Source organism: Hippopotamus amphibius, chromosome 6, assembly GCF_030028045.1.
Source record: "Hippopotamus amphibius kiboko isolate mHipAmp2 chromosome 6, mHipAmp2.hap2, whole genome shotgun sequence".
In the NCBI taxonomy this organism is placed as follows: Eukaryota; Metazoa; Chordata; class Mammalia; order Artiodactyla; family Hippopotamidae; genus Hippopotamus; species Hippopotamus amphibius.
In genome coordinates, this window is record NC_080191.1 from 35,111,099 (window position 1) to 35,118,588 (window position 7,490).

A 7,490-nucleotide genomic window follows, 5' to 3' on the forward strand; every position below is an offset into this window, starting at 1 on the left:
CTGATGTATACCACGTATTATAAGTGCTGTCCTCAACACTTTTGAAAATGGGTTATGCCAGAAGCTTTAAGCATGAATTCATGACACTCTATTTAGAATTGGAAATCCACAAATTTCAGAATAGCTTATTCTATATTGATTCTGCTGTGGAAGAGATATAATGTTTAGAGACTACATTGGCTAGAATTGTCTCTCAAAAAAAAAGCAAAGCAAACAAACACAACAGTAAAAATCATTTTTTGTTTCAGAGAAACTCTTACAAGTGTTCCTAAGAACAAATAAACAAGAGTTTATCAAACAGGACTTCTATTTCTGCTTCTGTTTATGATGTGCGATATATACATACACGTATATATGTATGTATGTATGTATCACACACACATATATAATTTTGAAGGTGCCGGAGAACTGCTGAAGCACAGAATTTGAGGAGCCAAGTTCTACAGCCATAAGCAGTCCAACTGCCCTGAGACCATTATGCTATAAGAAGCCCAAACTAGACCACATGCAGAAACCATATGGAGATACTCAAGACTACATGAAGAGAAAGGCCCCAAAATTACATGAAGAGCCAGTCCCCAGCTGCTCCAGCTTCTACTGTTCCAGCTCCACATTGCTGACTGCAACTTCACGGAATACCCTGAGTTGAGCCTTTGCAAATTTTTTACCCACAGAAACCGTCAGAGATAACAAAATGATGATTGTTGTTTCAAGCCACAAAGAGGAAAAAAAAAAAAAAAAAAAAGGAGAGATGAAAAATATACTTCCTTCAGGGAATCTGCCAATTTCTGGAGCACAGTGAGAGACCAAGATTCTGGACAATGGGTCTAGTCAGGGGGCAATTGCAAAGAGGGAGAGAACCCATAGAGAACTTGTGAAAATATCAAGGTGTCGAAGAGACAAAACTTGGAGTTCAACACTGCCATGCAGCCGATATTCAAAATTAACAGGTAGGTTTTACTTTATTTATTTATTTTATCAGCTCCTCTTTTCACAGCACACCCACAAAAATGACTACATGGAAAAAGACTGATCATAACAAGTATTGGTGAGCATGTGGATTGACTCAAACTCTCATGTGTTTAAAGTATTACAGCCACTTGCACATCTGGCACTCAATATCTACTAGCGACAAATGTGTATATTCCACTCCTAGATATAAATTTGGATATACACTTAGCAGAAACAACTACATATGCTCATGAAAAGGCATGTACACTAGTGCACAGCAGCACTTCTTAACAGAGTAAAACAGGAAACAGTTCAAATGTTCATTACAACAGAATAAATGAATAAATGATCTTATATTCATACAATGAAATGCTATGCAGTAATGAGAGTGAGTGAACTACTTCTACATGCAAAGCACAGTTTAGTCTTACATATGTTATGATTGAAATAAAGCCAAACACAAAAGAATTCCTTCTTTTTGATTTCATTTATATAAAGCTCAAAAACAGACAACACTAATCTATACTGTGAGAAGTTAGGATGATTACTGTGGCAAGCACAGTGACTGGAAGTGGTTGATCTATTTGTTGATCAGGTTGCTGCTTACGTGGGTATTTTCTCTTGGTGAAAACATATTGAGCTGTACACTTAACGATTTGTGCACATCTCTACACAAGATATACTTCAATAATTTTTTTTTTTTTAAATAAGATCTTGCCCCTATACTTTCACGGGTTTTACTTCTGGGAACCCTCCAGGTTTTCAGTGAAGAGCTATGAACTATCCCATCCTTATTCTGGCAGGCAGAAGAAAAGTAATCATTTTGAAATACATCTGGAGCATTCCCTATAACAAGGGCCTACTCTCCAGGGGAAAAGACCCTACCAGCAACTTACGCTAGGTAGAGGGAAGAGTCTTCAGCCAAATCCAGCTCCCTCTAGCTTTCCTGTCTCACCTAAGAAGGAAAGAAGAAAGCAAAGAAACACTTATAAAAGTCAAAACCCAGGGACACAGGCCCACTAAATGACTGACTTTTAATCATAAGATTATAGATCACTTTTCCTCCCCTACATGCTACTACCACACCAACAGGACTCCAGTATAATAACTATAGATAACACTGAAAGAGCTGCAATGCACAGACTTTACCTAAGGACGAATTCCTAAGGATGCTTCCAAAAACAGGGAGAAAAAAACAAGTACACTCCAGGAATCTGAAGCCAGTGGCACCTATGGCTAGAGCAAACATTAAACACAGCCCAACTTCTAGTCAGATTAACACAGAACCTCACACTAAGGGTCTGTTTTATAACTCCTATTACCTCATGCCTGACCTTAAACACAAAAATCACAAGGCAAGCTAAAAGGCAAGAAAAAGGAATATTTCCAGGCTGGAGCAACATACCAGTATATGTTTAATATACAGTATAAACTGTCTCCTGAAAAACTGAATTAATCTACTCGATTCAAGGTAATTTTTTTCTTCATTGGGTATAAGGCTTAGTTACCTGTTTGAGTTACAAATAGTATCAAACTTTTGGAGATTGTAATACTGAATTCAATTAGCACATTTTCCGCTAACATGCTGAATAATATTCTTTACCTCAGATCTCTGCTCAAATGTCACCTCATCACTGAGTCCTCACTTCACTTAAGATAGCAGCACTTCTCCATGCTCCTGACCGACTCTCCCTGTTTATTCTCCATAGCACTAACCTTTATCTGGCACATTATAAATCGTACTCGATTGTTTATTATTTGCCTCCCCCCACTAGAACGTAGGCTTCACGACAGCTGTCTGATTTGTTCATTACCCCTCCCGAAAATGCCTATGACAGTTAAGTGTTTGGTAGCTACATGTTAAGTAAATGAATAAATACACACTACATCAACATTTATTCATAGTGAAATAAAGATACGAGATTGTACGATGGTAGCTTACACTGACTGAATTCTTACCGTGTACTAGGAACTGTGCTAGGGCCGGCCCGTGTCCCATCCTGGGCCACGGCGCGGGGTCAGCGCGCCAGGCGTGTGGTGGCTCCAGGGGCCAGGGTTGGGTGCAGGATGTACACGCTGCTGTCAGACCCGCACAAGGACATGCTTCTGAAGGGACAGTACTGTTTCCTGATCCTGGGTCTGGACAATGCCAGGAAGACTACCTTCTTGGAGTTGTCAAAAACCCGGTTTAATAAAGAGCTCCAAGGGGAGGAATCGGTCCCAAATCACCACCACCGTGGGTCTAAACATCGGCACTGTGGACGTAGGAAAGGCTCACCTCCTGTTCTGGGCTTAGGGCAGCAGGAAGAGCTGCAACCTGTGGGTCGAGGACCAAGCGGAGGACCACTGCGTATTCTACGTCAAGCACTCGACCGAACAGGAGAGACTGCCCAAGTCCAAGGTGGTCACGAACGAGGCGCTGGGCGGTGTCCCCATCCTGGTGCTGGCCAGCAAGCAAGACGTTGAGACTTGCCTCTGGATTGCGACATCCAGACTGCGTTCAGCGACGGCACCTCCAAGACCAGCATCCGCGACAGCCTGACCCCGGCCTGCTCGGTCCCCACGGGCAAGGGGCTGCGCCAGGGCGTCGCGTGGATGGTGTGGTGCGTGGTGCGCAACGTGCACCTGCAGCCCGGCAGCCGGACATCACGCAGGCGCAGCCGCGCAGCGTGGCGCACACCGCGCATCCCCAGGGCCGGAGGAGCTTGTGCCAGGTCCGTGCCGCCCGTCCTGGGGCTGGGGCGGCTTTGCTTTTTGGTTTTTCCATTTGCTTTGTTTAAGAAAAAAAAAATTGTGCTAAACAGCTGTAGGTTTTACATGGATTATTTTATGTAAGCTTCTCAACAACTCTCTATGTAAGTACCTTTAGCTTATCCCTTTTGCAAATGAGAAAACTAAAGAACAAAGATTAAGTAAATTATCCAACATCCCCCAGAGATAAATTGAACTTTTTTTTTTTAATCTTTTAGAATTTTGGCTAAATTACCAACCTTATAAATCATAAATGATAGGGACCGACTCAGCCTAAAGAAGAGTCAATGCACGCGTCTGAGGGACTTTTTTGAAGGTATGTCAAACAGTCCTACCATCATCAGACCATTATCCATATTCAGAGTATATAAAGGGAAGACTAGAAGTTTAGAAAGGGTTTCTTGGAAGTAAAGTAGTTGTCTTTTCAGATAGACATTACTAGGTTGAAGAAAAGGGCTGTGGCTTTTCCCATATTCCTTTTTTCTTTTCACATCCCTCTTCCCCTCGAAAGCTGTGCTGCCCAAGAGAAGAGTCCAGAAATGATCATCTCACTCCTGTATTTGCTGAGCTCCAGAAACTCACAGACCCTCTCAAGCTCACTGCACCAAGGTGGGGTGCAGTGAGAGAATTCTCAATAGCTTAACCTGTATCCTCTGGAGCTTGGGAACATACACAGACATAGAATCAGATATCTAGCCTGTACCTGGATAATGCTGAGGTTAACTGAAGCAGCCCCTTATTGGAGGGCCTGAAGGCAGGGAGCCTTAAACAGTCACAACTCCCAGCAGTTTGCCATGGCAGAGTCAGGATGACTCCATGTTGAAGGTCCCCACTTATGAAGACGGACTGCTGGTGCAGCGTGGAAGCTCAAAAGTGAGAGACTGTGGAATAAACCCACTAGGTTAAGGTCTGAGTTGGGCATGACCAGATGTCAGCCAGAAAGGACATCATCGATATCAGTAAACCTTGCAGTGTAGAAATCCCCACAACTCCAACAAGGAATGAAATGCAGCACAAGCTGGCATTTGGATGTCTGTCCCAGAGCAGGCATTGCCAACCTATCAACAGTAGCCAAAAGAAAATAAAATTGCAGGACCAAAGAAGTAAGAAGTAAATTAAAAGTTTACACTTTGGTTTTCATCTTTTTTCTCCTTCACTGTGCTGCTTCAGATTTCTTTCATGTCAGGTAAGAGGGAGGAGGAATAAATGAATAGGTCCTCCACTAATTCAAGACCACAAGCCCCAGGTCAGCATGAGTTAGGATAGGGAAGGGAGTTGCTTTTAAAAACTGGATTAAGATGTAAGTCATGTTGTAGTCTGTTGTGCAATGTATAACACATAAACTTCTTTTAATTGCAAGTTCTCAGGAAGTTATGACATCTGTCTGCCCTAGATACCATCAAGGGATAAAGAAGACTAGATCAAACCAAACAGGTTGAAAGCAATAGTGAAGAAAAATTAACCTTGCCTGCTTGTAGCCTACCAATATTGGATTATTCTGTGACAGCACTCATACTTTGTCCAGCCTTAATATATCTAAAAATAAATAATTAAAAAGAAATATAACATAATCTTCATGATCCCTAAAAAAACACTGAAATATGACAAAATTTGGGCTAGGAACCCATTTCCTATTTTGGTACCAAGGGTCTAGATTTGTAGTGTCAGGCCTGGCATAAATGGATTATTTTTGATACAGATACCACAATTCATCTCAGTGAACCAGTTCGCATCTGCTCCAACAGCCATATATGGAATCCAAAATATGCAGTAAAGACCAAAACAACACAATAGAGAAGACACAGTGTATCTAATCTGCTAAGAGACCATAAGATTATCAAGATTATGCATGAAGGGATAGTAAATAATAACCACAATTGTTGACTGAGTGATGTCAGTCCCTATACAGAGTACCTTTCTTCACTCATTTAATCCTTTTGCCCCATGAGGTAGGTTCATTATCATTCCCATATGTTTAACTATGAGGAAACTGAGCCATAGAGAGAGTTAAAAACTTGTTTTGTCATTCAACTATTAGGTGGCAGATGGGACTTGAAACCAAGCATTTAGTATGCAGTCTATGCTCCCTCTAATTTTTATGTAAAAGAGATGTCTCAAGTGGCAAAACAGAACTAGTCAAAATTCTTTAAAAGTAGTTATGAAAGGATGAGTTCCACTGTGTTTCCTTAAGAACCAGAACTCCTAGCGTCAGAGGTATCAGTTTTGAAAAATTTCCTCTGCCCAAAGTTGATTATAGCATTATTATAAAATTCTCAGTGCTTGTCTTTTCTGGGTCTTCAAACCCAGTATGGCGGGCAGGGATTTCTTTAAAGTCAAATTTAGCTGGAGGGGAAATATTAATCATTAAAGGTGGACTGGCCCCAAAGGCTTAGTGCTTCTGTTCTTTTATCTTTCCACTTACTTCTTGTAATACTAATACTACAAGATTACATATTTCTGCATATTTTCCTGTTTTGAAAAGCCTAAATATATATTGGCTTCATACTTTTGATTATTACTTTAGTAACACTTTAGTTGAAATAAATGTTAAGGGCTCAAAACTAATGCATTCATTCTCTTAGCTACTAGAAGTGTTGCTGCCAATAGCTCTCGATTGAGTTCATCTCTAGAAATTATCCTTGAATGAAAGAAGTAGCCTTAGTCAATATTAAAACACTTCCTTAAGGGCTGCTTGAACTTAATAAGTAGTCAAAGTTGTGGTACAAAGTTCTTGAGTCTTTGGACTCAACCGAGACAATTCTGAAGGACTATCCTAGTTTCAGAAACCTGCACAGGATCAGGTTAGGCCTCTGTTGCAACTAATCACAGTTCAGTTTCATCCTCTGTCCTGTTTTGCCCTCCTCATCCCTCACTTGTGTTGTTCCCCAGTAAAAGCCCTCCCCAATAAACCTATATGCAGGTCCTAGAGTCTTAGAGTCTATTTACTGGGGAATTTAACCTAAGAAATTTGGTACTAGGAGTATACCTAGGAAGCGAACTCAGAAATGTGATTTTGGAGCCAGATCCACTGCTGGCTATGTGGCAATAAGGACACTATCATTTGCAGTGCAATTTTTAGAATTTTTACAAATGGTGAACTGGAATGAGATACTGGTGAAATAGTGCAATGGCATGTCACTCACTACTATTGCACCAACACTCTTCTCTCATCAAATAGCAAGAGCTAAATGAGAAGTGACCGGCTAAAACTGGGGGAGAGAAGGCCAAGCTAAATTCATAAACTGGTTGACTCAGTATACGGGTATAAGCTGAAAATAGACAGCTATGTCACCATAGCCCCAATTAGTGGTAGCCTTGAAAGACAGTGGCTAGAGAAAATTCTAACACTCAATAAATTTTGAGACGTGCTCCTGATCATTGACTTTGTATGGAAAGAGAAATAGTCATGTATGCACATACATTGATTAATGGACAGTGAGGAATAGCTTGGCTATTTTGCGCCCTGGTATGAGAATAATTGGAAGATTGCAGGTAAGGCTATTTGGGAAAGATGTATTGGCTATATTTATCAGGGGGGGGTGTGGAGTATGAAGATTTTTGTATTGTTTGTTAATACCAGAGAATATCCACACAACCGAGTGGACAGAATTCAACAGCGAATTGATGCTTACACAGCCTATGTCCTTAGCCACTGGCAAATGTCCAATCTGACAGCAACTGAGACCAATGCTGAGCTCCAGTACAGTACAGTCCCTAGAGGAGATGAACCAGTCATTCGGTGGCAAGTTGAGTACATTGGATTCCTTCTACATTGCAAAAACCAATGA

The 7,490-nt window shown here is 41.1% G+C and overlaps 1 pseudogene; it reads left to right on the forward strand.

The window, feature by feature from the left end:
• Positions 1-3,018: 3,018 nt before the first annotated feature.
• On the forward strand, positions 3,019-7,490 carry LOC130854879 (ADP-ribosylation factor-related protein 1-like; annotated as a pseudogene).